Source organism: Microtus ochrogaster, unplaced genomic scaffold (genome assembly GCF_000317375.1).
Source record: "Microtus ochrogaster isolate Prairie Vole_2 unplaced genomic scaffold, MicOch1.0 UNK17, whole genome shotgun sequence".
In the NCBI taxonomy this organism is placed as follows: domain Eukaryota; kingdom Metazoa; phylum Chordata; class Mammalia; order Rodentia; family Cricetidae; genus Microtus; species Microtus ochrogaster.
Genome location: NW_004949115.1, coordinates 5887115 through 5902747, shown reverse-complemented (window position 1 = coordinate 5902747; position 15633 = coordinate 5887115). Strand labels below are relative to the sequence as shown.

Below are 15633 nucleotides of genomic sequence, written 5' to 3'. Positions count from 1 at the left end.
TTCCCAAGCTGTCTCAGGTTTTAAGTGGATTTAGTTGGCCACATTGGGTGCCAATCTGTTGCCAGACGCTCCTTGTTCATTCCTGGCCACTCAGACCTGAAATAATTACACAGAAACTATATTATTTGATTATTTGCAATACTGTTTGGCCAATAGCTTAAGCATATTTTCTTATATTCTAAGATAATCCATTTCCATTAATCCACGAGGTTGTGGCCTACTTGTAAAGTTTCAGCAGGCTCCAGCAGAGGTGTCTGTCTCCTATGGCAGCTACATGGCTTCTCCCTGACTCCATCTTCTTTCCTCTTCTATCTGCATGGAATTCCTACCTTGTTCTATTTTATTAAGCCACTGGCTAAAACAGATTTATCCATTAACCAATAAAAGCAACACATAAACAGAAGGACTTACTATACCAGCTGCTCACCTTTTTCTCAGTCTTATGCTATGTTTTTGGGTGAGTTTCTCACGTTTACACTATATGCAGACATAATTTCACTCAGAAAGTAGATAATTTTAGAAAGAAATACACGCTATTTTTTTCTATTGCCACTATTGTCATTCTTTTCTTTGCAGTTACCTGGGAGATTCAGTGTAGATCACTGATTTGAAAATCTACTCTGTAACTCATCTTGTCTTACTTCCCCATCCTTTTAACTACACAAATCTGAAAGTGTGTGAATTTTCATTTTGGCAAATATGATGCAAAGCTGATCATTTTTATTTTACTTTGTGGGACACTGAATTATCCTTTATTTAAGAAATATGTACTAACTGAGTGTAGTGGGGTGTGCTTTTATCCCAGCACTCTAGAGGCAGAGACAGGCAAGTTCAAGGGCAGCCTGGTCTATATAGAGAATTCCAGGACAGCTACATAGGGCTACATAGCTACATGGGCTACATAATCTCAAAATAATTAAAAGAAAAATATGTACCTTCTTTAACAGGAAGATACCAAGAGGAGAAAACCTGGAGTTTCTGCCTTCATTTTATGCCTGTCCCCTTTTCCTTTAGGTTACCTGTTAACCTCTTCACATAGGCATGTTAATCACTCAAGGAGTGCCTCTATGCACTCCCCCTCTTCAAGGCTAAATGTACAGAGACAAGTCAGCACCCTAAACATAAAGTCACCATGGATTCTAAGAACAGCAGAACTTCACAGGAAAGATGATTCCTTAGATGAGGGAATTCTCCATGAGAGCAAAGATATATGGTAGTACAGAAATAACTAACTCCAGTGAACCAGATTGAATTTTTCAAGCAGTTACAGCAATAAGGACTTCTTCAAAACACCCTGCGGAACCAGAATTGAGGCAATATGGTAAACTAGGCCACATTTAGAGAAGACCTGCTTTATTATGTATACCTCCTGCCCTTTGCCCCATTCCTCCTCCATTTAAACCTAAAACTCAGGTGAGTGCCAAAGAGATAGATAGACTTGAGGATATCTATTCCTCTTCTCAATATGGTCACATTGAATAAATCTCTCTCTCTTCATTTTACTATTACATGTCTAATTAGCATTTTAGGGATAGATGGCCTTATAACTTAAATTAACCCATTTCTATTCATCTATGCATTGTCACATGACTTGTGATTTTTATGTCCTTTCTCTCATGCCTGTTTCCTCTTGTCTGCTGGTGATTCTGCCCTTTTTCTTCCCAGAGTTCTCTCTCTCTCTCACTTTTCCACCTATATCTCCTGCCTCATAATGACTATTTAGCTTTTTATTAAATCAATCAGAAGGCACCTTGGTAAAGACACATGTTCACAGTGTGCAAAAAGACTATTCCACAACATTTCCTCATTTTTGTCTAAATAAAAAGGAAAAATTTTACTTTAACATGATAAAACTATACACAATAAGAACAATTATCAGGTAAGAATTATATTTGCAATGTTCAATTCATTTGTATTTGGCAATTTTGGAGAAAATACTCCAGTATTTAGTCCAAAGTTCTGTATCTAATTTATCTTCTATCATAACTAAGGAAAACTATAACTATGACTATCTAAACTTCAATTCCATCAAAGACTCCAGAAGGAGTCTTTATATTACCTGAGTAAACAGGAAGTGCATTGAAAACAACTTCCAAACTATAAGAAATGGTAGAAATAGTTGGCTGCCTGGGCAATCATCCAAGGTTCCTCTGCAACATGGGGTATCTATCATTAGCTTATAAGCCTAGAATATCTGACAGACTTTTCTGTGAATAACATCCATAACCTACTGAATGACCAAAAATCACCCATCCCATCTCCTGAGAATGTTGGTGTCATGTTTTCTAGACTGTTTCCTATTGTCTGGGGGCACTGATATCTTTAGAGTACTCTGGGGAAAGTGTGATAATGGTCAAGTCCTGGGAGAGTTAGCTGTATTACTTGTCCAATCTCTATGTAATGGGAAAGTGTAAGGCTTATTTGGAGTCCTGGCTGGAGTAATCTGTGAGGCTGGGCCATCTCAGTCAGCAGCTCTGAAACTATTCTGGTTGCAGAACTATGAGGAAATTGCAACAGAGATGCTCTGAGATGTTGGATCACCTGGGTTATCCATTTTCATCAATGTTTGATACCCTTGTTCTGAAAATACACAAACTTTTAAAAGTAACATATATATCTGTATTAATACAAGTATGGAATATGTGGTATGCACAAGTCAGTTAAAGATGATTTTTTGTTTTATGTTTGAGCAGGTAAAATATATATCATCTGTCCTAGTAGAGAGGAGAGGGGGGGCAGTCCTTGGCATGACCTACTTAGATAGCACTGATTCACATTTAGGCCTCTTTCTCATTTCCTAACTTGTCTTTAATATTCTTTTACCTCTGAGCTACTAGAGACATTAATATGTAAGAATAAATTCAGCTTTATGAAATCCTCCAAATTTCAAGTTTTCAAATGATTATACAAATTGCTTTTTATGTTCAAGCACACAAAAGTTTAGAGAATAGTGTAAGGAAACTTCATCTACTCATCAACCAGCTTCAAGACTTGTCATGTTTTATTTTATTTATTTATCAATTAACTAATTAATTAATTACTTTGTTTTTTTTAAAACAGGGTTTCTCTGTGTAGCCTTGGATGTCCTGGAACTCACTCTGTAGACCACATCTGTCTCTGTTCATGTTTTAACACTGTGGTATACAGCTATAATCCCAGCACTTAGGAGGCAGAGGAAGGTGCATCTCTGAGAGTTTGAGGCCAATCTGGTCTGTATTATGAGTTCTAGGCCAGCCAGAGCTACATAGTGAGACATAGTCTCAAGAAACCCCCAAACAACAACAAAAAGAAATTGTTCGGTCTTAAATAATCTCCTTCACCTATAATCTCTCAAACTGTGTTGGATTAATTTTGCTTGGAAATAATTTATTTTTATTTTATATGCATGATTGTTTTGCCTGCATGTATGTCTGTGTTGAGGATGCTATATCCCATAGAATTGGAGTTATAAATAATTGTGAGCTGCCCTGTGAGTGCTAGGAATTGAACCCAGGTCGTCTGGAAGAGCAACCAGTTCTCTTAACTATTATTGCATATGGGTTCACAGATGAGGACTCAAGAGTGCAACAAGAAAGTATGGGTGAAAAGTTAAGAGTGAAGTAAACATGTCAGAGACAGGGCTCAAACCTGCATTGTTTCTTTAAATCTTCACAATGACCTAATAAGTTAGCTATTATCACAAATGAGCAAAGGGAGGGCTGCAGCATTCAAAGACCAAGCAGCATTTCTACTCTAATCTGAGATGAAGTTACTTAGTTTTTCTAAATGTAATCATTCCTATAAAATCCTGATAAAAGTAAATAAGCAATGATTATTTTTAATGGAGAGACATATTATTCATTCACAAGAATACTCAATAACTCAAAGTAAAGGAGACAGATACAAAATGACAGAAAAGATACCACATTTGTACCCTGCTTTTGCATAGCATGGTGGCACACACCTTCAGACCTCAGAAGACGAAGACAGGTCTGCCATTAGCTCAAGGTCACCCTGTGTTACACAGCACATTAGAAGGCTGAAGTATATAGTGAGAATATGACTCAACAGAGAATAGTTAACATAGTAAAGGTGCATTTTTCTCAAAATGATCTCTATATAATTATATAAGTATATATAGTATAATATAATTACTATCAAAAATTCATGAGATTTCTCATAGATATATCCAAGTTTATTCCACAACATATAAGGAAAAGTAAAGACATGAGAATAGCCAAAACATATTCGAATGAATAAACTAGGGATAATCACTCTAGCAGATATTACTATTTATTATATAGACAGCATCTATTGAGATTGTGCTACTGGGGTTACATAAGACACAAATTAGAAATGAATAGAAAACCAATAAACAGACAAACAGAAACACACCCACCTGACGTAAATAGAAGAAAGAAACAAAGAGATGGATGCTGGTGCTCCTCTCACTTTCTCCTTTTTATTTGGTCTGGGACTCCAGCTCATAGTTCATATTTTTTTGTTTATTACATTTGAATTCAGCTTCAATCAGGTTCTCCGAACATGGGAAGAATGAGGTCATGATTTTTTAAATTAGAGTTAACAGAATTAACTCCTTGTTCTAGAAAAGACTAAGAACAAACTAAAGAACATATTAGACTTTATTTAAGGAAAATTTTTCCTTCTAAGGTAAATCTGTTTAAAATTGCATTTACACACAAGCACAGAGCTGTCTCATAGGTAATTCTAAATTCTATTAAATTGGCAATGAAAATTAATCATTTCAATTCCACTCCTGTCAACCCAACAACCAAACATATTACCTTAGCCCCGTTCCTAAAGTCTCATGCTAATGTCAGAATGCATTTGGTCTATCTCCCACAGCCTTTCACAGCTACAGCTCTGCTCAAAAACTCAAATTCTCTTCTGAGAGTCAAGCCTACCCTTTAACTTTGAGCACCTATAGAATCAAAGCACAAGTTGAATACTTCTAATATATAATAATAAAGAAATAAACATCCCTATCATAAAGGGGAAATAATAGGAGAATAGCAAGAAAAGGTTGGATTAAAGCTAACCAAAAATGCAGCAGAACAACTACCTAATCCTACAGCTCCATGTCTAGCATGTAGAACTCATGATAGAGTCGTCTGAGCTCGAAATTTGGGCAGCACCAGCACCAGTTCTGTCACCTACAGCACAGGGGACTGTTGTCTTGGGCCTGTTCCACTTTCTGCTTGCAAGATTTCCTCGGTGGATAAGCACAGTTCTAGAATTTCCAACATCCTGGTCTCTGCTATCATTTAGACTTTACCTTCCCAGCTCCATGAAATGGCTTCCCTGGGTCTCTTTCCAAAGAATTCAACCATACCACACAGTGCCAGGATTCAGGTGCTTTCCAGAACCTTGGAGCAGCAAGTCTTCATGACTCAGTTGCACTTGCTTCTTCTATGCCTGCAAAAGCAGAACTCCAGTGAATGATTATGCAGACACAGTTTGAGTGGCTTACGTGTGCCTTTGATGGTGACCCTGGGGAAACATTTCCCTCTGCATCCATTCTGGAGCAAGGAAGCACTGTGATGCATGCTAGGTTTAGGTACTCGTTTCCTCATCAAACTGCACATTTGTCCTATCTTTCTGCTTGACTTGTTGCTTCTTCTCACTACAAGGGTACTCCAGCCTCAATGCTATCCTGCCTTGAAACTCTCTCTGCTGAACAAATTAGTTCATTGTTTTGTTTATTACTTTTGAATTCAGCTTCAATCAGGTTCTCTGAACATGGGCAGATGAGGTCATGATTTTTTAAATCAGAGTTAAACAGAATTAACTCCTTTTTCTAGAAAAGACTTAGAACAAAAATCTAAGCTATAGACCGGGAGAACATATCTGAAAATCAAATCTATAACATCATATTAGTATTTAAATTATTACACTTATAAAGAGTCAATACAATTCCCATAAAAATTCCAACAATGTTCTCCACAGTAGAAAAAAATATCCTAAAATTCTTAAGAAAGCACCAAAGACCTTGAATTAGCCAAAGCATTCTTAAGCAGAACGCACATTGCTAGAAGTATCCCAATATCTAATTTCAAATTCTGCTACAAAAGCAACAAAAGCTTTTGTACAACAGACGTGGACTAGAAGAGGAAACCCATAAATAAAACCATGCAGCTACAACCACTTGATTGTCAACAAAAGAGCAAAACACACACAAATAGTGCTGGGGAAACTATAAATTAAATAAAGTAGATTTGTGACTCTCACACTGAACAAAAATTAATTCAGCTGGATCAAATTACGAAGGTGCTGGAGAAAAACATAGGGGCCACATTTCAAGAGATACCCATAAATTCCAGCAGGGTAAGCTTCTTGGCTATATTGCATCAAGACTGGGCTCAGTGTGATAGAGCAAATGGCTATGCAGTTCAGGGCAAGGAGCAGCTGAGGAAGATCAAAGCCCAGAAAGCCAAATAAACCATCTGTGGAGTTCATGGAATAAAGGTGTTTGTTGTTCTGTGTTCCTTTAAGATATAGGCATAGGCAGAAACTTTCTGAAAGAGATTCAAGTATCACAGGAAATAATCCCAAGAATTCGCAAGTGAGACATCATGAAATTATAAAGCTTTTACACAAGGGAAAAACTCAATAGAGATAGCCTATGGGATGGGAGAAAAATTGTTGCCAGCTATACATAAAAAAGAAGGCTGATTACCTAGAACTCCAACTCTAGAAATACAGGGCAAATGACTTGGACAGCAAAAGAAGAAAATAACATTTTTGTGGGACTATGGGTACAGGTCATGAAACTAGAAACAGGACCATGACTTTACCCCTTCCTGAGGACTTAAATGTAGTTAATGTTGACAGAGGAGGGAGAGTTTTTTTTTCCAGTCATGTGGCCACGCTCTGGTAAACAAACTCTCACAGTGTTTCTATCAACAACCCTAATTACACTCATTGAGTCCCAGATGAAATATGAAAGTGGAAAGAAGGCTGGAGTAGAGTGGGACAAAAGAGCATACAGGGTAAATATGATCAAAACACATTAGGTACATTATAAAAATGCTCATAAGGAGACCCATTATTATGTATAAATAGCATATAATAATAACACTTTAAAGAGTCCATTAATGAGAAAAAAGGTTTGAAGGAAGGAGAATGAGGACGATATTAGAATACATGACATGAGAGTTAAAACCGGAAGACCGGATGGAAGGTACAAAGTGGGGATGAGGAAGAAGACTGGGCAGGGAAAGTCAACAAAAAAAGCTGTTCTAAAATGCCCTAATGGAACTGTTACTTTATACACGAATTAAAAAACTAAATTAAGGGGCTAGAAAGATGGCTCAGCAGGTAAAGGCACCTGCTGCCAAACCTAATGATCTTATTCAGTGTCATGAGTTACCCTCTGACCTCCACATACATGTAATACACACATGCACACACACACACAACCTCACTGACACACAGTACACAAATAAACTAACAAATACATTGGTTTTTTTTTTTTTTTTTTTTTTTCGAGACAGGGTTTCTCCGTAGCTTTTGGTTCCTGTCCTGTTCTGGAACTAGCCCTTGTAGACCAGGCAGATCTCTGTGAGTTCGAATACATTGTTTTCTGAGGCACGGTTTCTCTGTGTAACAGCTCTGGCTGTCCCAGAACTTCCTCTGTAGACCAGGCTGGCCTCGAACTCACAGAGATATGCCTGCCTCTGCCTCCCGGGTGCTGGGATTAAAGGCATGTGCCACTGCCACCTGGCTCAATAAATATATTTTAAAAATTAATTGGCTGAAAAGTTCAATATCCTTAGCCATTAGAAATGCAAATTAGAACTGTAGTGAGGCTGGGGTAATACAGTTCAGTCAGCAAAGTGAATGCGACAACCTGAGCTCCCTAGGACCCATGCCAAACAACCAGAGCTCTGTGGAGGCAGAAATACAAGGGTCCCTGGGGTCCCATTGAGAGCTACAGGTTCACTGAGAGTTCCCGTCTCAAAAAATAAGATGGAAGCCTAGGCAGTTTGGATGCTCACCTTACTAAACCTGGATGGAGGTGGGCGGTCCTTGGACTTCCCACAGGTCAGGGAACCCTGATTGCTCTTCGAGCTGATGAGGGAGTGGGACTTGATTTGGGGAGGGGGAGAGAAATGGGAGGCGGTGGCAGGGAGGAGGCAGAAATCCTTAATAAATAAATAAATTTTAAAAAAAAGATGGAATGTATGGTAGTTTGTCAGGGTCCGGGACCAGCCCAGGCCATAAATTATTTCTCAGACCAGTGGGGAGGCATGAGACTAAAGACACAACTCACATCTTTTTATCGAGACCAAGTTTTTAGTGATCCCTCATGAAATCCTGAGTTTCCATCCTAAAAACTTACCTGTATTTATTTTTTTTTAAATATTTATTTATTATGTATACAGTATTCTGTCTGTGTGTGTGTCTGCAGGCCAGAAGAGGGCACCAGACCCCATTACAGATGGTTGTGAGCCACCATGATTGAACTCAGGACCTTTGGAAGAGCAGGCAATGCTCTTAACCTCTGAGCCATCTCTCCAGTCCCACCCACGTTTATTTTTCAAACAGCTTTTTTACCAAAATGTAAAGTGAGGGGGAAATTTATTAGCATTTTGTTTCCTAGGTATCCAGGCGAATGACTTTGGTCACGTCCACACCTTTCTATGCCCACTCTGTCACATCTTCCTAACTATGCCTGCTCTGTCTTGTCTTCCGATCTACGATCTATGCCTGCTCTGTCAGGTAGAGTGAATTCACACCTCTTCCCCAGGTGATCTCCCAGAATCGCAAAGGAGCAGAGCAACATTTGTATATCCTGACCCTTTGTTTAGGATGGCATCAGTTTGTCTGGAAAGGCTAGGTGACCACCTTCTGTGTGGCCAGGTGCAAACTGTGGACTAAAAGTCTGGCCGCCATACAATGTAAACATATGGACCTGTATAATATGGCCCTACAATAGTTTGCATGAGAATGGCCTTCACAGGCTCATAGATTCAAATGCTTGATCCCTAGTTAGTGGAACAGTTTGGGGAGGAATTGGGAAGTGTGGCCCTGTTGGAGGAAGTTTGTCACTGGGGACAGGCTTCGAGGTTTCAAAAGACTATGGCAAGCCCAGTCTCAGTCTCTCTCTCTCTCTCCCCCTCCCTCCATCCCTCCCTCCCCCCTCCTTCCTCCCTCCCTGATTCTTGTGCATAATAAGTAAACTCTCAGCTACTGCTCCAGTACCACAGGTTCCTGCCGGCTACCATGCTCCCCACCATGATGGTTAGGGACTCACCCTCTTAAACTATAAGCAAGACCCCAATTAAATGATCTATTTTACATGCTGCCTTGTTCATGGTACCTCTTCACAGAAATAGAGCAGTAACTAAGACACTCAATGTCGACCTCTGGCCTACAAACACGTATGTACATACACACACACACACACACACACACACACACACACACACACACACACACTATTCCCCCCAAAAAAACCATTTTCACTTATCTGAGCAGTCTCATGCATAGGTTGGCAACTTTCTTCTTTCTTTTTCTAGAAGTACATGATTGCTGATTCACAACTTACAAAATCATAGCCAAAAACATGATAGCTCATGCCAGAGTGAAACTTATCTAATCATACATAGTCTCCATAAGATACAGCACACCTCTCTGGGTTAACATTATTATCAGTGGCTTCATTAAGCAATGAAATCACCAACAAAAGGCATAAAACATGGCATAAAAAGACCATGAAAAGGACACAGTGAAATACCAGATAGGAGAAAAGCAGTGTGTTCCCTATTCCACCTCAGCTGAAAAAATCAAGTGCCTGGCCCTCTCTGTGTAGGTCCATGAACTACCGTGAGAGTACCACAAGTACTAACTATGGGAGCAGAGACAGATTCTAGCAAACAGGCCAAGGCATAAATATAAAAGTTTTGAATAATGAGGATCATCTATGGATATAATAAGATATGTGTATCATTTAAATTATGGGCAAAAATTGCTAATTATTTCTTATCTTTATGTTTTTATAGACAGGTTCTCCTTATATCTCAGACTTACCTGAAACTCATCATGCAGTCCAGGCTGGCCTTGCAATTATCCTGTCTCACCCTCCCTAATACTGAATTTATAGGTCTTACTTTCGGACTTTGTTGTTTTTAAGAAATTAATAATTATTGAAGGTGGATGGTAGATATATGCAGGTTCATTGTGCTAGTTTGTCTAATTTTATATATGGTTATAATTTTCTAAAATAGGTGATTTAAAAGAGGTTGTTATTAAACAAAGTTGCTTTTCCACTTTCCCTGGACACATCATTTTCTTATTAGAATGTGAAGTCTGTCACTATCAAAGGCAAAGTGTTTATATGATACAGTTATATACCACAACCCAAACTAAAAGCCTCTATTATTCTGAAAGCCGATTGAGTCCAGACCAGCTCAACTATGTGGAGGTGTGGCTTTAATGTTCACAAATGGCTTTAGCAGAAGGTGACACAGTTGCTAGTCCAAATACACATACACACACACACACACACACACACACACACACACACATAAAACTGATATATATCAGTTACTTTCTGGCTTGTAAGTAATCCTGTTAAGGAACATGTTGACCATTCCTGGGGTACTAATTAATTTCTATCTAACCTTTGTATATTCTCTTTACTACATGGGGCAGCCTCATAATTTTATAGATCCATGGGAGAGAAAGCATCTTTCTTTAGAAGCTTCTTATGCCCAGAGCGTGGTTCTCATCTTCCCTTCTTAGATACCTCATACATCAGCCCTCTCCTCCCTCCTCTACATCTCTAGGCTTCTTTCTCCTAGCTTTTCCCTATTAACATATATACATTTCCAAAGACCTACCATCATCATAGAGAAGCTCCCTATTCACATGGACACATTCCCAAGTATCTTTCATCATTCTAAAAAAGTTCCTTTGGGGGCTGGAGAGATGGCTCAACAGTTAAGAGCATCACCTGCTCTTCCAGAGGACCCAGATTCAATTCCTAGCACCCACATGATAGTTGACAAATATCTGTAACTCTAATACCTTTTTTTGGCTCTGCAGGCACCAAGCATGCATTGTGGTACACATGAAGGCAAAACAACTATTTTGCCAAACTCCTATTAAGAAAAACACTCCCACCAGCAATGGTTATGCCGTTTTCAGCTGCTATCCCTGGGAGACCTGCTCTTTTCTGAAGGGAAATGAAGGGGGTATAGATTTGGGGCAGAGAGGTGTGGGGAGCAGTGGAGGGAGGGGAAACTGTGCTCAGGATATAATTATGGAAGAATTTAAAAAAGAAAATTGCTCTCTTAGTTGTATGTGACCTTCAAGCTGCTACTGCAACATCCAATGTCCTAGTTCTACATTGTTGATGAATAAACCACTCCCTAAGTTGGGTCTTAAAACAATAACTTATTGTACTCATGACTGTCTGTGTAGGTGAGAAATCTGGGTGAGACTTACTGTAAAATTACTCGGCTTCCCATCTACTGGGTCACTCTAGGATACCCAGCTAGGTGGCTAAGTGGCCTGGAGGAACTCAGATGGCCTCCTTCAAATGCCTGTCATCTCAGGGCCCCTCCACTTGTCCTGATTAGCAAGGTAGTTAGCTTTACATTGGTGTTCATGGCACCAAAAGGCCAAAGCAAAAGTTGGAAGGCATCTTACAACATACTGTTTATTTACGTTTTTGGATATTTTTGTACATGAGTACTGCATGTACATCACTCCCCTCTTTCCCTTCTGTTCCCCCTCCCTAATTCACGGCCTGTGCTTTAACTGCTCTTACTATATGTATATTCATCTGTATGTGGGTACACACATGTTTATATGGCCTAAGTACATTTATCTTTATTGGTTTGCATGTGTCTAAGATTGACCACTTGGGTTTGGACAACCTCTGTGAAAGCTCATCCCTAGAGCAAACTGCGTCACCCTATCTCAGCAGCCTTGACGACTTGTAGCTTGTGATCTAGGGGTAGGACCAGGTAGGATATGCCCTATTCACGGCAGCATGCCAACTGTTGTCATTATGCTGGTTGTGTTCAGGTCACTCATCCATCTTCAAGCGTGTCTGTTTATCCACTCCTTCCTATCATAGACACCATAGCCGGCAGAGGGTTGTGTGGGAGTCTTGCTCTGTCCATTTGACCTACAGACTGCAGAGAAATCACAGTTTACTACAAGCTTAACATTGCTTTTAAAAACTCCGAGATATTAGCACAGGGAATATTTGATCCTTGAAGCTGCTCGTGGGACAGGTACTCAGCTTGCAGAGGAATGCCACCTGATTATGGGGAGGCCATCTGAGTTAACGAAAATCCCCAAGTGGACAATTATCATATTTCCTGCTCTTCAAGCATGCCAGTTGAAAATGCCATCACCTTTATCTTTTTTTTCTTTTTTATTGATTTTATTGAGATCTACATTTTTCTCTGCTCCCTTTCCTTCCTCTCCCCTCCCCTTCAACCCTCCCCCAAGGTCCCCATGCTCCCAATTTACTCAGGAGATCTTGTCTTTTTCTACCTCCCGTGTAGATTAGATCCATGCATGTCTCTTAGGGTCCTCATTGTTGTCTAGGTTCTCTGGGATTTCATCACCTTTATCTTACGTGGTTACAAAGCCTGTTGTAACAAGTCCCACCATCCGAGTCAAACACATAGATCCTAGGTAGCATTTTTGCTGCAGTACTGGAGTGTTCACGCTGTATGTGTCACGGCTGTAGCATAGCCCACATGGGTTGTGCCCAAGGAGCTCCTAGGAAACTGTCTAACAACTGTGTACTCTGGAGAAAAATATTTTTTAAAAACTGTATACAGCCGGGTGATGGTGGCGCACGCCTTTAATCCCAGCACTCAGGAGGCAGAGACAGGTGGATCTTTGTGAGTTCGAGACCAGCCTGGTCTACAGAGCTAGTGCCAGGACAGGCTCCAAAGCCACAGAGAAACCCTGTCTCGAAAAAACCAAAAAAACAAAACAAAACAAAACAAAACTGTATACAAGAACTGACAAGTAACCTGAAGCGGTAAGAAACTGAAAGAAAACTGGCATTTCAAAGAAGAGGTCAGAACTAGATGAGACTCTTAGTTTTAAGTCTTTAACACAGCAGAGCCCTAAGTCATGACTGAACCTTACTGGCTGGAAGATCAGAGGAGAGAGTTCAGTATTTTCATATCATACCAGTGGAGGGTAAAAGTCTGTCCTGGGGGGGTGCTGATAGGGAGGGCCCAAATTCTGCATACACACTGCCCATGTTTCTTGCTGACCTTTGAATGATGTAGCTGTAGCACCATCTCTAAACAGCCCAGATAAAGCTGAACGAACTCAAGTCCACTTGTTCTTCACAGAGGCTGAGGATGCTGTCTGAGTTCAGTCTACTTGACTACCTGCTAAAACATAAACAAAATATCAATACTCTTCATGGGAACAGAATGATATCCACAGACTGTAGAAGGGCTTTTACAATGTCCACGAGACAAGCCAGAATGATTGGCTTTACACAGGGAACAGGAAAATGTGTCCTGTACTGAAAAGGCACTCAAAAAGATTGATCCCAAAATAACCAAGATGCCAGATTAGCAGACAAGGGTTGTTTGATGGGTGTTGGTTTTTCAAGACAGGGTTTCTCTGTGTAGACCTAGCTATCCTACAACTCCCTCTGTAGACCAGGCTGGCCTTGAACTCAGGGAGACCCATCTGTCTCTGCCTCCCGAGTACTGCGGTAAAAGCCGTGCACCACCACCACCACTACAGAGAATGATTTTTCTTTTTAAACATGATTCTTTGAAAATTTCACATCATGCACCCCAATCCTGCTCACCTCCAAGTCCCTCTCTATCCATCCTTCACCCCTGCAGCATGACCCCCCCCAAAAAAAAACCCAAACCCAAAAAAACCCCACCTAACTCCTTCATCTTTCCTCTGGGTGGCACCAGGAGCTGTGACATGCCATGCAGTATACCCCTTTGTCCAATCAGCCCCATTGCAATGAGTCTCTGGTCTGGTTCAAGGCCTCTGGAGTCTGGTGCACCATCATCACTGGGCCCTCATAGAAACTCCTCTTAGATATGCTGTTGTCCTGAGTCATGGATGTCCTGTGGTTATTGTTCCATAGGCAGTCCCTTCGCACACTCTAGCAGGTCACAAATGGGGTAGATGTTAGGGTGGGCCAACCCAAGGCCTATGACACGGGTCTGGGTAGTAGCCGAGCTGGTTGGTCTGGGCCTTTGGGACCACCCCCTTAGGTGAGGAGGAGAGTCAGCTCTCCTAGGCCCATGCCATGGGACCAGCTCTCCCATGCCTGTGGTGAGGATCGGGACCATCTCTCCTGAGTGCTGGTGTCAGCTCTCCCATGACAGGGGTGGGGCCAGCTCTCCTGCTGCAGTGTCTAGCAAGGAGCAGAGCCAGCTATTCTGGGGCCAGTGAGGGACAGGGCTGGATCATCACAGCCCTCAGATTTCAACATGTATGGTTACTATGACTTCCTATAGAAAAATGAGCTGTGGATACTAGCCCAGACCCTGGCTGCTGTTGGGGCCACAGACCCAGACATGGCCTACAGCAACAGCCTGGGCCAGGCCCATGTGGCTTTGCAGGCCACTCTAATTGGCATGGCTCCCATGGCAGCAAGGCCCATGGATACCAACATAGCCACAGGTGTGGGAAGTCCTTCTGTATATGTGTTGCTCTTATTGGTTAATGAATAAAGAAGCTGGCTTGGCCGGTGATAGGACAGAGTAGAGCTAGGTGGGAAAACTAAACCGAATGCTGGGAGAAAGAAGGTGGAGTCAGTGAGATGTCATGTAGCCGCCAGAGGGGAATGACGTGAGCTGGCAGCTGGAACCTTGCTGGTAGGCTATCAACCTCATGGTAAAATATAAAATAATAGAAATGGGTTAACCAAAGATATAAGAGCTAGCAGCAATACACTGACATGATTGGTCAAGCAGTGATATTATAGTTTCTGTGTTGATTATTCTGGAGTCAGGGTGGCCAGGAAACAAGTAAGCAGCCTCCTATAACAAGGTAGTGGCCCAGAGCCCCCTAGCATCTGAAATGGATTTGCTGCGGTCCCTGGAAGCTTGCTTGTTGTGGGTTGAGACCATGCGGCAGGTCCCAAACGAAGGTGGCTGGTCCCCAGTCATGTGGTGACTGGCTGGTCCCAGGCAAGCAGTGTGGGCAGGTGGCAGGTAGGAGGCACAGATGCTGCAAGTCTCCGGGACTGCTGGGGCCCCAAAAGCAGCCAGTCCCAGAGACCACGCAGCAGGGAAGGTGGCTGGTCCCTGGCGGCAACAAACAGGCAACAGGTGGGGGACACAGAGATAGACATACCATACAGAATGGAATTGGACATTTCTTTGGTGTTATGGAGGGGAAGGAAAAGAGGAAAAGTGGGGAGAGAGGGAGAGAGGAGAGGCAAAAGACTGCCTCTCTGAGAGAGGGGACAGGAAGAGAGAGAGTGGGGCTGAGACTGCAAGCAGGAAGGGAGTGGGCGTGGCTTGTCTCTTAAAGAGACAGAACATTACATTCCCATCTCTTTTTTATAATAAAAAGCAGGAGATTACCACCGCTTAAAATTTTTAAGGTTGAAGGAATTGGGGCAGCGGATTCTCAAGACTGCTTCCGGCTTATTTGTTGGCATTGTCT

General features: G+C 41.4%; 1 long non-coding RNA gene across 2 annotated transcripts; it reads right to left on the bottom strand.

Annotated features, from left to right (window-relative positions):
* Window positions 1-3780: 3780 nt before the first annotated feature.
* LOC113458381 lies at window positions 3781-14676 on the bottom strand. Of its 2 annotated transcripts, none has more exons than XR_003378753.1 (3): window positions 13889-14676; window positions 13254-13376; window positions 3781-5415 (listed from the first exon to the last, which is right to left on the bottom strand). It is a non-coding gene; the product is annotated as an uncharacterized LOC113458381 (long non-coding RNA). The 2 variants fall into 2 exon arrangements; XR_003378752.1 differs by having other exon boundaries at window positions 13254-13373.
* Between the last annotated feature and the right edge of the window lie 957 nt (window positions 14677-15633).